Source organism: Ambystoma mexicanum, chromosome 4p, assembly GCF_040938575.1.
Source record: "Ambystoma mexicanum isolate Mex_15411 chromosome 4p, UKY_AmexF1_1, whole genome shotgun sequence".
Classification (NCBI taxonomy): Eukaryota; Metazoa; Chordata; class Amphibia; order Caudata; family Ambystomatidae; genus Ambystoma; species Ambystoma mexicanum.
In genome coordinates this window covers 677,659,084-677,676,948 of record NC_090927.1, presented here as the reverse complement: position 1 = coordinate 677,676,948, position 17,865 = coordinate 677,659,084, and the positions used below count along the sequence as shown (strand labels likewise).

At 44.0% G+C, this 17,865-nt stretch overlaps 1 long non-coding RNA gene across 1 annotated transcript in view; it reads right to left on the bottom strand.

Moving 5' to 3' along the window:
* Nucleotides 1–1,803: 1,803 nt before the first annotated feature.
* LOC138452608 (uncharacterized) overlaps nt 1,804–17,865 on the bottom strand; it is a 236,683-nt gene continuing 220,621 nt past the window's right edge. Inside the window, exon 3 of the long non-coding RNA XR_011260259.1 lies at nt 1,804–4,878. This is a non-coding gene — a long non-coding RNA (uncharacterized lncRNA). The remainder of the gene's footprint in view (nt 4,879–17,865) is intronic.

The following is a 17,865-nucleotide window of genomic DNA, read 5'->3' as shown; positions in this document are numbered from 1 at the left end:
TTCCATAAAAACTAGAAAACTTGGCTATCCAGCCAAGACACTGAGAACTGAACCATTATCTATCACTGAGCACCAGGCCTCCAGGTAACAGGTTACTCTAGCCATGTATGTAAACATTGTATATTACCCATCTATGGACTTCCTCTAGCCTGATCAATTCTGCAACGCAACTGATCAAGTATGCAATGGAACTATCTGTACACTAAATAAGAATGCAATGAAATTGATTAAGTATTGTAACTGACTAAGTATGTAACACAACCGTCTTCTTAAGCATAAGCGTCCAGATGCCTAAGGATTATGGGTGCTCTATGAATTAAATAAATAAATACTTCTATCAGTTTTATTAAACATGCCCCAAAATGTACCTAATAATAACATCTATTGCTTATATAGCGCAACACACCCATGGGCTGAAATAACAGATATTATTATCCCACAGAATGGTACTCCATTTTTCAACCTCGAAAGGATGAGAGGCTGAGTTGACCCTGCCAGGATCCGTACCTGCCACTGCAGGCTGCGCACAGATATCCTTGGCGAGTGTTAACTCGCTGTGCTATCTGACCCACTGTGCAAGTAGCAATAACATGCCAATCCACTGTAGGGCATATGCCGCTTTTGTGAAAATTAGGGCTATTGAATATACAATGTTTGATCTGTTTTAAGAAAAGTATAAAACATGAGGCAAAAAACAAATAAGTTATAGAATGCAAAGGTGTGCATTTCATTGTTTAAAGTAATTTAGCTAGAATTGGCAAATTCTACCTAGAAAAACCACAAAGTGCTTAAGAAGAGCCATCATGTAACTAAAGTATGCCCTCCTGGCACGGTACAGCTGAAGTTGACCCAGACAACATGGCACTGTTTTGTCAGGCTGCAGTAAAACTTTATACTTGATGTTAATTCACACTCTGTGTTGTGTTGCCAGGCTTGTGGTTTGTCAGCCTCTTTGACTGGATCCCAGCACTCCCACCAACCTGAGCACTGCCATTAGGCTCCCTGTGCCCCTGTTCATATTCAGAAGAGAAGCAGGTGGTGGGAATAGTTTTATTGTTTCCACACAGCATCAACCTTCCATTCACCCTGATGTACATTTCCCAAGTCACTTGGTTAAATTGTTAATGTAGTTTATGATAAATTCACCTATTCACAGATTTATTTCCCTTGATTTCCAGTCTCAAAGTGGAGGTGAGACAGGGTGAGGGGTTGGGGTGCCGGTGAAGTGCAATAAAGTATATATGCATAAATGTATTCCATGCATTATATGTTTACATTCCATAATCTTCTATACTCTATTTACCCTTAATTTCCTATATTTCCATATTTAATCCTATGTGCTTCCTTGCCCTGCCATCTTAATCTTTTGGCCAATATAAGCACCACGCCAATACTTTTTGTGTACCACCCGCCCCCCAAAAATGTCTTCATTGTTGGGATACTTCCCAATGTAATGTACTTTAAACATTGCTTTTCTGTTTGTGCCAGCCAAACTCTTTATTATTCAAGACTATCTCACGGTTTTATTACACAGCACACTCCAGCCAGGGACTCCTTCCCTGACAATGAAAGTGGTGTAAAATAAAGTGTTTTTTATTTTTAATAAGTCACAGATTCTTTTGTTTGAGTAGACTTCCAACCCGTCTCGCACCCAATCTCCACAAACACCCCATGTCACAATGGACCAGGAATCAGGCCGGTGTGCATCAATAGATATTTATTAATGTATTATTTAATGAAAAAGAAAAATCAAACAATTTTAAAGCCACTAATGTTGTGGTACATAATTACACTAATCTCTAAAAAAAACAATTTGATTAAAATGTACTATTACAATTCTCACAGTCCTTAATGGCAACACAGAAAAAGCGCAATATTAGAAAGAGATAACACCGGGATTTAGCACTCCCCCCCTGCAACACTCACCCCAAACATTAGCTTACTTGACTCCTTTGAATGGAAGGCAGTGGCAAGGAGTAGGGATAGAGAGAGAAAATAGGATTTTAAGTAAAGCCCACCACCCCAGGATGGGAGGCCAGCAAAGAAAGTAAGAAAGTGAAAACCTGTTTTTGGAGCAAAATGACAGAATCGGATTTTGATTAATACTCACACGGATATGGGACAGAAGGAAAGGAAATTCCTGTTGCTACACTTGAGGAGATAGGGAAGCTTAGAGACTACTAATCAGCACACCAGGCCAACGTAGAAATAAAGTAGGAAAATCAGTTTTGGGGAGAAAGCAAATGCAAAAGGAAAAAATACAAATGGAAAATGGAAATTCGTTTTACACTGGATTTACGACAGGCAGCTCAGTCAAGGGGTATAGCTCAGAATAGGAAAATCGGTTTTCATTGACACGGACAGAGACACATAACAGACTTGTAGGCAAAAGGGATTGCTCTCAATGGGACTACGGTTTGGGGTTTTTATAGGACAGATGCAAATAGGAATTTGCGGGGTAATGCACACAATACACAGGCAAATTTGGGTTTCAGTTACAAGGAGACTAATTCTTTTGAGGCAATACTTTAATGACTATGATTATTAAAGAAAGACACCAGGGACAAGGGGGTTAATTTCAATAGGGAATTAATTGATTTACTTAAGAATATGCTACAGATTTACACAGACACTGAGAGGTTTACTAATGGGAATATGCTAATATACACAGGCTAAACACAGAATCTGACTGAATTACACTAGTAATGTGAGGTTGTCAATCGGGTTTTCAATTGGAGTTTTCAATGGGGGATTCACTGACTTTTCAATGGGTTCAACACTACAAAAAGGAAGGGCTTATGCAATTTAGGTCTGGAGTTATTTGCTACTTACAAAGTAAGCCTTGGTTTGGAATTCTGGAAAGTCAGCTGGATCTCAGGACCCTCTTGACAGCTAGGCAAGGGGTCTGGCCACTGCACTCTCTTGGTTTGGGATTCTGGACAGGCAGCTGGATCTCAGGAACCTCTGGACAGCTAGGCAAGGGGTCTAGTCACTGCACTCTCCTTGGTATGGTTCAGCTGCCTCCTCCGTCTTCCTTCTCCTGTCTCCCTGGATTTTTGTGTGTCCCCTGAATTAGTACAGTCTCCCTTTTATAGCCCAAATAACATCATTCACTTTACAATCTAGGGGGAGTACTCTATAAGTACATCTACTCCTCTCATAGGAAAGTTTACCATTCCTCTCTCCGCCCGCTGGCATGATTGGCCAAGGGAAGAGAGCACCATCTGTATATTGGCATTTGATTATCCTTCTTTGTTCTCTTTGACACTTTTTGACAAAAACCCAGTTGTCTCATAACTTTATATTTCTACTAGCCCCTGTCATGTGCCCTATATATTCAGTTTGAGGGGGTTATAGAGAATTAGGTAAGCCGATCGTCAACTCCGTATGAGGTAGCATGGCCCTTTGCCACATTTTTGTCATTTTCTTAAAATATATAATAGTTATGACTTTGCAAATGATCAAGCATATTCCTAATTTCACCTTCCATCTTGCCATCAAATATCATACGTTTCATCTTCCGAGCAGCCAGAAACTAGTCTTAACTGGCCATTTCAGTCCCCAACATCCTAGGAAAATGCACTATAGCTCTTAAAAACCGCCTGGAAATTACATAATAACATAGCATAAAATGAAATTATTCTCATTCTAATTGTTACAAAAATGCCTAAATATGGACTGAGTCCTTAAATGTCAATTTGGAAGATCTGTCCCCCCTCTGTGGGAGGAGCACTTTATCCCCCACAGCCGGTGACCAGAGATTTTGATTACCCCCTTTGAAGTTGTGAGTTTGTCCTTGGTAGTGGGTTTAGGAGGAACTCACAATTCCCAGTCAGGGTTTTAGCCACACTTGCTTTCCTTGAAGTCCCTGAGCCACTGCGTTGAAGTCTGGCAGAGCAGGGAATAATAACACCCTCAATACATCACATGTCATTGCAGACTGATTCACTAGTAGGTGCAGTTTCAGTGAAGAGCAGGGCTTTCAATTAAGAAGTTTCCTACCTGAGCCCAAAAACAGTTTTTTTTCCAGTATTGTGAGCCTCTTCCAAGGTGATTGAAGTTTTGTGGGTGGGAACATAATGTACATTGCTTAGTCAACCCCCCTCACAGCATATTTCACTGACATTTCTGTGCGAGCAAAGCTATCATTTCACAGTGGGTTTTTAAAGTCATTTCTTTATTTTTTTACATGTGAGCAAGCCGTTTCTGTGTCTGATGCTTGAACTCCTGTCTTGTATGTCATGGGAATCTTTAGTTTGTTCTTTGTGAGTGAGTTTGCATTTGCTGTTGGTCCATTGACAATGAGGGGTAGGCCCACTTCAACCAAGTTCTTTGATTTGACACTGAATAAAAGAAAAAACCAAGCCGTTTTTCATATGAAATATTTTAAAGGGCAGATGTTCAAGTGAAATGCAAAGCAAAAGCTGTGTCTGGTTGTAGGATTGCAATTCTTGCCCCTAATGTGAATAAAAACTACAACAAGGTCGTTTTTGATGCAGTGCATGACTTTATGTCATTCAAGTGAAACAAAAGCAATGCTGGCCCATTTTTGGATTGCAGGGTTCAATTGCTTGCCACTCATGTGACAGGGATAGCAAAGCACATCCGTTTTTGGTGCTGAGTTTCAATGTTGTTTTTCAAATGAAAGAGATTTCTGTTTAGGGCCTTTAAATGCACCCCACAGATCCCCGACCGCTCACCCCTGCTCTTCCATGACTTTTTGTTGGGGAAGAGTAAGGCAGAGTGGTGTTTCCTTCAGCGCAATTTTCCTTCCTCAGGGAGTGGGCACTCCAGTATCTCCTTCCATCTCTGGGTTGGGGGGGTATGGCAAGGCACGCCCTTTCTTCCTTCCCTTCCAGGTCCCCGGGGTTTTCCTCTCTAGGATGAAATTTAAGGATGTTAGTTCTCTAATGGAAGATAAAAAAAAGTTTCAGTACTTTTTATAGACCTTTTTCCCGGAAGATTTACAAAGATTTTACAACAAAAACAACTTTCAATTTTTATACATCAACTTTTTCTTTTTTTCCCTCCATTTTTACAATAACACCAAGAGAATATCTTCCTTTTATATATATATATATATATATATATATATATATATATATATATATATATATATATAGTGAAAAAACTTTGTTAAAGAGACGTTATGGTTCCAAGTAAAACCGAAAAAACCCTGAAATTCGCCAGTTATGGTAAGCTAAGCAACCATAACTCGTGCCACCACCGTGCACTGCTAAGACTAACACCCAAGACATCAAAGATGACATCACATGTCTGGCTCACTCTTTTTTCCTTTACTGACATATCTAGGCCACATGGTTTTCTTCAGTAACAGTCAGGAACAAAAAATTATAAACATACTATATTTGTAGACTTATCATTCAAGTATGTTCTTACAGTAATTCTCTTAGGGTCCAGTCATATCATATGAAACATATACATATTGGAAGACACAAGCTTGAAAAACAGCAATTCTTTCTGTGCATGAAGATAATCAGTAGAGTTATCAGCACATTCTGATAGTTCTGTTTTTTTTATTACTGTATTTTCCTTGTATATGCTCATATTTGTATACATTGTACTCACACTATTTTCCTTAGGGTCAAGTCACATCATGTGATACATGTACATAGGGTAAATAGCAGCTTTGAAACAGAGCAATCATTTATTTGCATAAAGATAAACAGTTAGGTTATGAATTGTTTCTGCTACTACTTCTGCTTTTTTGCTTCCTTCACTTTCCCTGTATATACCCATATTTGTATGTGTTATTGTGTCTTTGTGTTTTGTCTGTAATAATGCAATTATGTTATACATGGGTTTTATTAGCTACTTATTACGTACTTCACAGTACACAAAACTCTAATAAGAAAACAGTTATTTCATTATTCAACATATCAACATTATGAATATTATACCTTCATCATGTATGCTGCACACAATGCCTATGTTTCTGCATGCGTACCTTAGTATACTGGATAGAACCTCACAATAGAATGCTATTTATATTAATGCATCGCTTAATGCACTAATTAGCTCTTGATATTTATTCCAATGATCTTTGACACTTTTTTCTCAAAATTATAATAAGAATCCCTTGTACAGACATTTCATGAAAAGTAAATGCACATGTGATGTCATCAGTGATGTCATCAATGACATTTGTGATGTCATCTTTGATGTCGTGGGTGTTAGTCTTAGAAGTGCACTGTGGTGGCGCGAGATATGGTTGCTTAGCTTACCATAACTGGCGAATTTCAGGGGTTTTTCGGTTTTACTTGGAACCATAACGTCCCTTTAACAACGTTTTTTCACTGAATTTCATAGGTTTTTAGTAGCGCAACTTAACCATAACATCCCTTTAACAAAGTTTTTTTTACTGAATTTCATAGGTTTTTAGTAGCTCAACTTAACAATAATAACTCTGACTTAATGTACAAGTTATGTTATGTTATGTTATTTTGCATTTATATAGCGCCTTATATACGATTGGTATGGTCTGAAGGCGCTGGTAGGTTGAACGCCCTCGGGAACCGAAGTTCGGGTCAGTAGAGAGAGAAGAGAGAGTCAAAAGGTGTGTGTGCGCACCAGGTATGTGTGCAGCTGGGGCGGAATTCAAGTGGTAGCTGCTTCTTAGCAGTAGGTGTGGTGGTTGAGAGATCTGGAGTATGTGTTCGTTCTGGCCGGCTTTATCCAGGACGAATGTGGCTGCGTTAGGCCTGAGGAGAACGCCTGGCTGGGGGGTGTGAAACCAGCAATGTTTACTTAGAGTGTTGTGGAGTGAGCGGGAGATGTAGATATGAGAACAGTTATACAGAATGGTGTCATAGTATCTCTGTTTTCTAGTTGAGTGATGGTGTAAGGGAGAGAGTAAGCGTGGGATGTGTTATGATATATATTCTTTTTCAAATGTTCCCTGCATTCCAAAGCATATTATGTATGTCACGCAGTTCCGAGCGGGCAGGTCCGTTCTATTCATTTTTGTTCATTTCAGGCGTTCAGGATTGTCCTACACATTCATGCATGCTCGACCTATTCATGTACTCTGGTTCACCTTGCGTGCTCAAGATTATCCTTCATTCTCCAGTGTGCCTCACGCATGCTCTCATGTGTTCCATACGTGTGCACTCCTGTCCTTCTTGTGCACGTACTCCAGTCTACCCAGCGCATGAACTCCTGTCTGCCTACGCACTCATCCGCTCTGTATACTCAACCGCTCTCTATACACATCTGTTCGGTACGCTCATTTGATCTACACACTCATCTGGTCTACACACTCATCCGCTCAACATACTATTCGTCAGCTCCACATACTCATCCATTCAGCATACTGCTCCGTTCAGCATACTCATCCGCTCTACAAATCCATCCGCTCCATGCGCTTGTCCGCTCCCCACACTCATCAGCTCCGTACACTCGTCCGCTCCACAGACTCATCAGCACCACATACATTCTTACGCTCCCTATACACTCATTCGCTCCACATACACTCGTTCGTTCCACATACACTCGTCTGCTCCACCCATTCGTCCGCTCCACGCATTCGTCCGCTCCACCCATCCGTCCGCTCCGCACATTTGTCCGCTCCGCACATTCGTCCAGTCTACACTTTCGTCCAGTCTACACACTCGTCCAGTCTAGACACTCATTCAGTCTAGACACTCGATCAGCCGGTCCACACATTCGCCCGCTCCACCCATTCGTCCGCTCCACCCATTCATCTGCTCCACCCATTCGTCCGCTCCACCCATTCGTCCGCTCCACACATTCGTCCGCTCTACACATTCGTCCGCTCTACACATTCGTCCGCTCCGCACATTCGTCCAGTCTACACACTCGTCCAGTCTACACACTCGTTCAGTCTACACACTCGTTCGGTCTAGACACTCGTTCGGTCTAGATACTCGATCATCCGGTCCACCCACACATCAGCACAACATACTACTCGTTGGCTTGACAAAATTACTCGTCTGCTCTGCTTGTCCATCCGTTCCAGACACTCATCCGCACTGTGTATTAGTTCGCTCCACAAATTCATCTGTTTCACAACATTCATCTGCACCACACTTTCATCCGCTTCACACACTTGTCCGCTCCACAATATTCATCCGCACCAAACACTCATCCACTCCACACACAACATCCACTCCACACACTCGCCCGACACCACCCATTCACCTTTTCGCACAATCATCTGCTCCATCAGCTCATACGTGCCACTCCTACATCCGCTCCATGTATTCGTCTGTTTCAGAACCCTCATCCGCTCTCCACACTCATCCGCACTCCACACTCATCTGCTCTCCACACTCATCCGCTCTCCACACTCATCTGCCCTCCACACTCATCCGCCCTCCACACTCATCTGCTCTCCACACTCATCCGCTCTCCACACTCATCCGCTCTCCACACTCATCCATTCTCCACACTCATCCGCTCTCCACACTCATCCGCTCTCACATTCATCGGCTCTCACACTCATCCGCTCTCCACCCTCATCTGCCCACCAGGCTCAACTGCATCCTTCGCTTCTGCGCTCTCCACTCAGTCGCTCTCCACACTCGCTCTGTGCTTTTCCACATTCAGTCGCTCTCCACGCTCCTCCACTCTCCATGCTCCTCCGCTCTCCACACTCATTCTCTCTCCACACTCATCCGCTCTCCACACTCCACACTCATCCGCTCTCCATACTCATCCGATTTTCACGCTCATCCGCTCTCCATACTCATCCGATTTCTACGCTCCTCCGCTCTCCATGCTCATCCGCCCTCCTCGCTCGTCCTCTCTACATGCTCGTTCACTCTTACACATTCGTCTGGTCAGACGTCCATCCAGTCTATACGTTCGTCCGTTCGGATTAGTCGACTGTTCTACGCCCTCCTGTGTTCTGTTCGCTTTTCTGTTTTCGCATTTTCGTCAACTCTACTGTTGGGGAGAAGCTGGGCCCCCACCAGGGCAGTTGGGGGCCAGCAGCCATACCCTCACCATCTATGGGAGATCCCAACACCTCCCATATGGCCCCCAGAAATGCAACAGAGACCCCAGCAGGCAGCCACATGTTCCAAACTGCGTTTATTCCTGAGCAGCAAAAAAGAAAAAAAACACGCAGAGCATCGTGCACATCGAGAGTTCTGGCGCCGTCTCCCCCGGGGCTGGCTTGCAAGCCAGCTTTGTAATCACACTGCAGGCTGACCTCACAGAATTGGATCAGCTCCCAGAAACCTATCTCCTCCTGCTATTGGCTGCTAAGTGATAGGTTACCTATGTAGCCCTTATAGAGAGCCTGACAATTGGATATTAGCCTTTTGCGTCAGTGGGTTGGTTTAGCTCTGCCAGCCCCCATTACCTAATTCTAACTTGTTGCATTATGACTTTGTTCCCATAACTTTTTAGCTGAAGCAAGCAGTTCGCACCTGAGCTCTGAGCGCTGATTGGCTGGGCTGAGCCATTCTTGTTACAATTATGTTTCAAATGTTGTGCGAGTCTTTGCGAAAATGTCTTTCTTTCCCAGAAAGAAAAGAAAAAAAAACACACTGGGTTGCTGTGGTTTATTCGCATTTGTGGAGAATTAAAAATGTTTGTCTGCAGAAAGCAATCTTATCTTGAATGCGCAACCTTGGCTGCTCGTGGGTTTTGCGAGGAACATTGCTGAAGGCTTCTGCAGCCAGTGTTCAGTGAGAGAAATTAACTTGGCTGTAATTTTCCTGAAACATGGCTTTACACTCTGCAATTAGACCATGTTAATTCTTTTTTTTTTTTTTTTTTTTTTAATAAGACCATGTTAATTCTTATAGGCATTTGCAAGCCTTTAAACAGGGATTTTTGTGTTTGTAGATTCTGATATTGCAGCATTGATTCTAAAGTAGCATGGAAGTTGCACTGTTGGTGAAGTGGGTGTGTTTCAGCATATTTGTCACCCATGGGTGAGCTGGGGCCTGGTTCAAATGATAAGTGCGCTCCTTGTTCTTCCTGCTGTTCTTCTGTATATGCGCCTGGGGTGAGGGGCATGGGTTTGATCTCGATTTTCCCTCTTCACTACACGTACTCATCATCTCTACATGCTCGTCCATTGTCCACACACAACCACTCTGTATACTCATTGGCTCTAGTATGTTCATCTATTTTCTCTGGTCACTATATTCATTTGATCTTTCTAGTCGTCTATTCTACCACTCTCGCACCCTTCCACTTAGTGTGTTCATCTGTTCTATATGCTACATCCATTCTGGATATTTCGTCTATGTCATTCATTAAGTTCCCTCCTCATTCATTAAGATCGTTTCATCGATTCAGATCTCCTAGTTTCCTGATGATTTATTCCTATTATCCGCTTTACTGTTTTGATCTACATTACTCGTTTGGTACTCTTTGTCTTATGGTTTACATTCGATTTTATTTAGTTTTACATTTCTTGCTTCCGGTCAATTGCTGGTTAGTTTTAGCGGAAGAGCCAGGTTTTCAGTAGTTTGCGGAAGGCCGTTAAGTCTTCAGTTAGGCGGATGTGGTGTGGGAGCGAGTTCCATAGGGTTGGGGCTAGGGCTGAGAATGATGATCCGCCTAACCTGGCTGAGTTTGTCTTAGGGATTACTAGGAGGCCGGCTGAGTTTGACCTTAGGGTGCGAGGGGGGTGATAGGGTATTAGCTTGTCTTGAAGATATTGCGGTCCAGTTTTATGCAGTGCTCGATGGGAGAGGCATAAGGTTTTGAAAGCTACCCTACGGGCTACTGGAAGCTAGTGCAGTGTCTTAAGGGCTGGGGATACGTGGTCTCTTGGACCGAGCGCGAGTAGCATTTTGGCTGCCGCGTTTTGTGCTCTTTGGAGTTTGTTTAGTTGGTAGGCATGAATTCCGAGGTATAGGGGGTTTCTGTAGTCCAGTCTTGATATGACAATTGATTGGACCGCGGAGACTCTGTTGGGAAATGAGAGGTATGGAAGGATGCGCCTAAGATTTTTGAGGTGGTAGCAGGATTTTGAGACATTGTTGACTTGGCGCGAGAGTGTTAGGTCGGAGTCTAGGGTGCATCCAAGATTTTTCACTGTGTTGGAGGGTGTCGGTGAGTTGCCCATGGTGGGTGGCCAGGGTAGTGGGTGCGGAAGAAGATCGAGGTTGCCGCAAATCATGATTTCTGTTTTGGAGGGGTTTAACAGGAGGTGGCTTTGGGTCATCCAGAGTTCTATGTTAAGGAGGCAAGATGCCAGGTCGGGAGTCGGGTTTCGAGTTCAGGAATTTTAGAATTAGTTGAGTGTCGTCGGCGTAGTTGTAACACAGGATGTGGTGTGAACAAATTATTGGTGGGAGGGTGATCAGGTAGAGATTGAACAGGAGGGCGGATAGACATGCTCCCTGAGGGACTCCCATGTCGACTGGTCGGGCTTGTGAGGTAAAGCAGGAGAGTGTTGTTATTTGGTGCCTCTCTTTGAGGAATGAAGCTATCCATTTAAGGGCGGTTCCACGGATTCCTATGGAGTGGAGTCGGTCTAGGAGGATTGAGTGATTGATCGTATCAAAGGCGGCTGATAGGTCGAGGAGGATTAGTGCGGCGCATCCCGCGGAGTCTGCTGTCATCTTAAGGTCATCCCAGATCGAGGTTAGGGTGGTTTCAGTTCCGTGACGTGATCTGAAGCCTGATTGGGCTGGGTCTAGGAGGTTGTTGGTTTCGACAAAGGCATTTAGTTGGGAGTAGGCGGTTCGGTCAATGAGTTTGGCAAGGAACCTGGTGTTTGAGATTGGACGGTAGTTTTTGGGCTCGAGAGGGTCGAGCGAAGGTTTTTTAATTAGAGGTTTGATGTGCCCCGTTTTGAACGCCTCGGGAAAGATACCGGAGGAGAGGGAGGAATTTATGACAGATCTTGCGTGTTCTCCTGCGCAAGTGGAAGCAAACATTTCTTTAAGGTTTGTGGCTGGACAGGGGTCCAGTGGTGAACCAGAAGGTTTGCGGGCAGATAGCAGTTTGAGAAACTGTTCTGGCGATATTGGACTAAAGGATTCAAACGTTGGTTGCGTAGAGGTTGCGGCTGCAGGGCTGGCCGGTACGGGCAGAGGATTGCCCGGTGGCTGTAGTTGAGCCATCTTGGTGTTTAGAGTTTTTGTTCTTTCGGTAGCCGTGTTGTGAAAGTGGAGGGAGAGTGAGTCGCACAATGATTGTGTGGCGGTCGGGATGGTTGTATTACAAGCAGGATTGGTGAATTCTGAGATGATTTTGTGGAGTTCTTTGCTTGGGTTTTTGCAGTTTAGGATTCGGGTGTTGTAGTGGGCTTTTTTTGCTTTCCGGATTTCGGCCTTGTATTGATATCGGTGACGGGCCAAGGTGGTCCTGCTCTCGTGGGTTTTCTCTTTCTGCCATTTGCGTTCTAGGTATTTGTAAAGTCGTTTAGTGGTCTTCAACTCAGGAGTGAACCATCTGGGGAAAGGGCCGCAGCGGGTTGATGGTTTGCATGGGGGGTGAGTCGCAGGAGAGATGCGTTGAACCATGAGTCAAAGGCCTCAGGGGTTAGTTGGTTGTTGGGAAGGCAGGTGGGTGGTGGAGATTGGAGGAGTGCCTTGGCTAGGTCCGGGGTGATCGTTAGCTATTTCCAGCATTTGCGTAAATTCGGAGGGTCGGATGCAAGTACGGGAAGGGGTTCAGGTGAGTGGATGGCGAACGAGATAATGAAATGATCGGACCAGATGATTGGGGTGGGGGGCTTTAAATGAATCAGGGTGTTGGAGCTAAAGATGGCATCAAGAGTGTGTCCTTTGTAGTGAGTCGGGCCGTTTATGTGGGGTTGGAGATTAATTGCATCTAGACCGTCAACCAGGGAGTGTGTCATAGGGTTGGTGGGGATGTCGAGCCATATGTTGAAGTCACCAAGGAGGGTGAGGTTGGGATGTTTTAGTTGGAGGGTGGCGATTGAGTCACAAAGGTTGTTTGCGAATTGTCTATCGTAGCCAGGGGGCCTGTAGATTATTAGGAAGCTGTGAGAGAGCGATGGGGAGAGGGAAAGTTTGACGAGGAGAGATTCGCAGGATGGGATGGAGGGTTGGTTGTCGATGATCGAGGCGCGGAATAGAGATTTGAAGACGAATGCTACCCCACCTCCTCTGGACGGACGGTTCAGTGGTATGAGGCAGTAGTCAGGGGGAAAGGCTTCACTAGCGATTGGGCCGAAGTCATCGGAGAACCAGGTTTCAATGATGAAAACTACGTCTGGTTTGACAGAGGCGAGGAGGTCATAGATGCAATGTCTGTTTTTTGCTACGGAACGGGCGTTAAATAGGATGAAGTTCACATCGGCAGGCAAGGTAGGTTTAGGTGCTGGACCGGGATGTGGCGGTGGCAGAGAGAGTGGAGGGGGGGGGTAAGGTCAGTGATGCTAGAAGGGAATAGTGGGCGGGCAGATAACTTGGCAGGTTTCGGGCGGGGCTGGGTGGCTGGGTGTGATAGGATGATCGGATTTGGGTTGGGGGATTTGAGGGAGGGGTGTGGGCGGGGGGGTTTCGGTTGCAGTTGATGAGAAATTGAGGGAGAGGGGTTTCAGGAAGGGGGAGGCCACGGGGCAAGGCGGAGAATGTGGGAGAGAGGGGGTGGGTCGAGACAGGGGAGGCAAGGAGTGCTGAGAGATTGAGGGGGACCAGGCGCGTTTCCTCTTTAGTTTCTTTGCTGCGACTGGTGTGTGGGAGAGGTCAGAGGGGGAGAGGGAAGCAGCTTCGGTTCGTGCTAGGGCTAGGCGTGCAGTTTTTAGGGAGGGGAAAGAGTGCGGTTGGGGGGAAGGTGGCAGGTGTATGAGGGCAAGGCGGTGGGTGGGTGATTTCCAGGTGGGGTGTGCCAGGTTTGATAGTGAGGGGAGCTGGTGAGGGCAATGCTGGCGGGTCGGGGGTGGGGTTCAGGGGATGAGTGGTTTTAGGGTGAGTGGTTCGCCATCGTGCTCCTCTGGCTTTGTGTTTGGAGAGGGGAGTGGCAGCGGGTGTGGAGGAGGCTGGGGTTGTTTGGGAGGGAGGGGGTGGGGGGGAAGGCAGATCGGAGAGTGGGGGTGGTCCCCGGGGGTCGTTTCTGACAGACTCTGGTGGAGTGGGTGTGCTCATGATTGGTGCTGGCTTTCGGTTGTTTTAGGGGGGTTTTCTGATTGTAGTTCTAGGATCGGGGGTGTCACGCCTTTAGGCACACTTCTGGGTTCGACGATATTAGACTATTTGGTGCTCTCTAGATACAATAGTCGGCAGAGGTTTATTAGTTTATTAGGTACGTTTCTGAGTTCTCCTGTACACAGAGAAGATATTCGGTCAGTCACTAGATTCAATTTACTTGGAGGGGGTATTAGATTATTTGTCAACGTTCTAGATTCTACATTACACACCTAAACTGTTAGTTATCTTAATAGGGTTTAGCAGGGCAAGCAAGTCGGGTACTACTTTCAATTCACCGTTATACTGGGAGGGTGTTAGGTATGAATCTAAATCAAGTTTGTATTAGATTATTAGTCGCCGTTTAGGTTTTACATTACACATCTATACTGTTTAGTTATATTAATATGATTAGTTAGGGTACGCTAGTAGGTGCAGTTCATTCAATTCGACTTCATACAGAGAGGGTATTAGGGACTTTGTACCGATAGGTTATTAGTGAGATTGATCGGTTTGGTCCAGCATGATATTACATTATTGCAATTTTCATAGAGAGGCTATTGTGGTCACTTCAGAAGGTATTCTTCCACAGAAAGGCTATTAGGAACGCTTTCTAAGTTCACCGAGAGGCTAGTTGGCACACTTTAGTGGAACTTTACAGACGGGCTATTGGGCGTGTCTCTAAATTCAACTTTCCAGACAGGCTATTGGTAACATTTTTAAATTCGTCGACTTGCAATTGGGAACGCTTCTAGATGCAGTCGGGTACACTTTGAAATTCAACTTTCCTCAGAGAGGCTATTGGTCACAACTTGACAATGTGGCTGGGTACACTTAAATTCAACTTTTCTCAGAGAGGCTATTGGGTACAACTTCTAAATGCACTTGGGTACACTTCTAGATGCAATTGGGAACAGTTCTAAATTCAACTTTCCTCAGAGAGGCTATTGGTCACAACTTCTAGGTGCAATTGGGTACACTTTTAAATTCAACTTTTCTCAGAGAGGCTATTGGTCACAACTTCTAGGTGCAATTGGGTACACTTCTAAATTCAACTTTTCTCAGAGAGGCTATTGGGCGCAACTTCAAATGTAGTTGGGTACACTTCTAAATTCAACTTTTCTCAGAGAGGCTGTTGGGCGCAACTTCTAAATGCAATTGGGAACACTTCTAGATGCAATTGGGTACACTTCTAAATGCAACTTTTCTCAGAGAGGCTATTGGGCGCAACTTCTAAATGCAGTTGGGTACACTTCTAAAATCAACTTTTCTCAGAGAGGCTATTGGGCGCAACTTCTAAATGCAGTTGGGTACACTTCTACAATCAACTTTTCTCAGAGAGGCTATTGGGCGCAACTTCAAATGCAATTGGGAATACTTCTAGATGCAATTGGGTACACTTCTGAATTCAACTTTTCTCAGAGAGGGTATTTGTCACAACTTCTAGGTGCAATTGGGGACAGTTCTAAAATCAACTTTTCTCAGAGAGGCTATTGGGCGCAACTTCAAATGCAATTGGGAATACTTCTAGATGCAATTGGGCACAGTTCTAAAATCAACTTTTCTCAGAGAGGCTATTGGGCGCAACTTCCAAATGCAGTTGGATACACTTCTAAAATCAACTTTTCTCAGAGAGGCTATTGGGCGCAACTTCTAAATGCAGTTGGGTACACTTCTAAAATCAACTTTTCTCAGAGAGGCTATTGGGCGCAACTTCAAATGCAATTGGGAATACTTCTAGATGCAATTGGGGACAGTTCTAAAATCAACTTTTCTCAGAGAGGCTATTGGGCGCAACTTCTAAATGCAGTTGGGTACACTTCTAAAATCAACTTTCCTCAGAGAGGCTATTGGACGCAACTTCTAAATGCAGTTGGGTACACTTCTAAAATCAACTTTTCTCAGAGAGGCTATTGGGCGCAACTTCTAAATGCAGTTGGGTACACTTCTACAATCAACTTTTCTCAGAGAGGCTATTGGGCGCAACTTCAAATGCAATTGGGAATACTTCTAGATGCAATTGGGTACACTTCTGAATTAAACTTTTCTCAGAGAGGCTATTGGTCACAACTTCTAGGTGCAATTGGGGACAGTTCTAAAATCAACTTTTCTCAGAGAGGCTATTGGGCGCAACTTCCAAATGCAGTTGGATACACTTCTAAAATCAACTTTTCTCAGAGAGGCTATTGGGCGCAACTTCTAAATGCAGTTGGGTACACTTCTAAAATCAACTTTTCTCAGAGAGGCTATTGGGCGCAACTTCAAATGCAATTGGGAATACTTCTAGATGCAATTGGGGACAGTTCTAAAATCAACTTTTCTCAGAGAGGCTATTGGGCGCAACTTCTAAATGCAGTTGGGAATACTTCTAGATGCAATTGGGGACAGTTCTAAAATCAACTTTTCCCAGAGAGGCTATTGGGCGCAACTTCCAAATGCAGTTGGATACACTTCTAAAATCAACTTTTCTCAGAGAGGCTATTGGGCGCAACTTCTAAATGCAGTTGGGCACACTTCTAAAATCAACTTTTCTCAGAGAGGCTATTGGGCGCAACTTCAAATGCAATTGGGAATACTTCTAGATGCAATTGGGGACAGTTCTAAAATCAACTTTTCCCAGAGAGGCTATTGGGCGCAACTTCCAAATGCAGTTGGATACACTTCTAAAATCAACTTTTCTCAGAGAGGCTATTGGGCGCAACTTCTAAATGCAGTTGGGTACACTTCTAAAATCAACTTTCCTCAGAGAGGCTATTGGACGCAACTTCTAAATGCAGTTGGGTACACTTCTAAAATCAACTTTCCTCAGAGAGGCTATTGGACGCAACTTCTAAATGCAGTTGGGTACACTTCCACAATCAACTTTTCTCAGAGAGGCTATTGGGCGCCACTTCAAATGCAATTGGGAATACTTCTAGATGCAATTGGGTATACTTCTGAATTCAACTTTTCTCAGAGAGGCTATTGGTCACAAGTTCTAGGTGCAATTGGGTACACTTCTAAGTTCAACTTCTCTCAGAGAGGCTATTGGGCGCAGCTTCAAATGCATTTGGGAATACTTCTAGATGCAATTGGGGACAGTTCTAAAATCAACTTTTCTCAGAGAGGCTATTGGGCGCAACTTCTAAATGCAGTTGGGTACACTTCTAAAATCAACTTTTCTCAGAGAGGCTATTGGGCGCAACTTCTAAATGCAGTTGGGTACACTTCTAAAATCAACTTTTCTCTGAGAGGCTATTGGGCGCAACTTCAAATGCAATTGGGAATACTTCTAGATGCAATTGGGGACAGTTCTAAAATCAACTTTTCTCAGAGAGGCTATTGGGCGCAACTTCAAATGCAATTGGGAATACTTCTAGATGCAATTGGGGACAGTTCTAAAATCAACTTTTCTCAGAGAGGCTATTGGGCGCAACTTCTAAATGCAGTTGGGTACACTTCTAAAATTAACTTTTCTCAGAGAGGTAACATACTAACATAGAACATACAGAAACCCCTCTTCTGAATTTGATGTCCGCAAACTCTTTCAATGTCCGCGGGCATGTTCGGACAACAGCACCACTACCCAAAAAGTCTAGGGGGTATGTTTAATTGTTATATCATAACACATGAACATTTTACAAATTCATAAACCAGCTCACATACACATTATATGTAGTAATAAATAAGAATTGTAACCCATATATATAACACACTAACCATTCATTTAAATACAATATGTTCCAAAATGGAATATACCAAAAGAAGAAAGATAGACTTC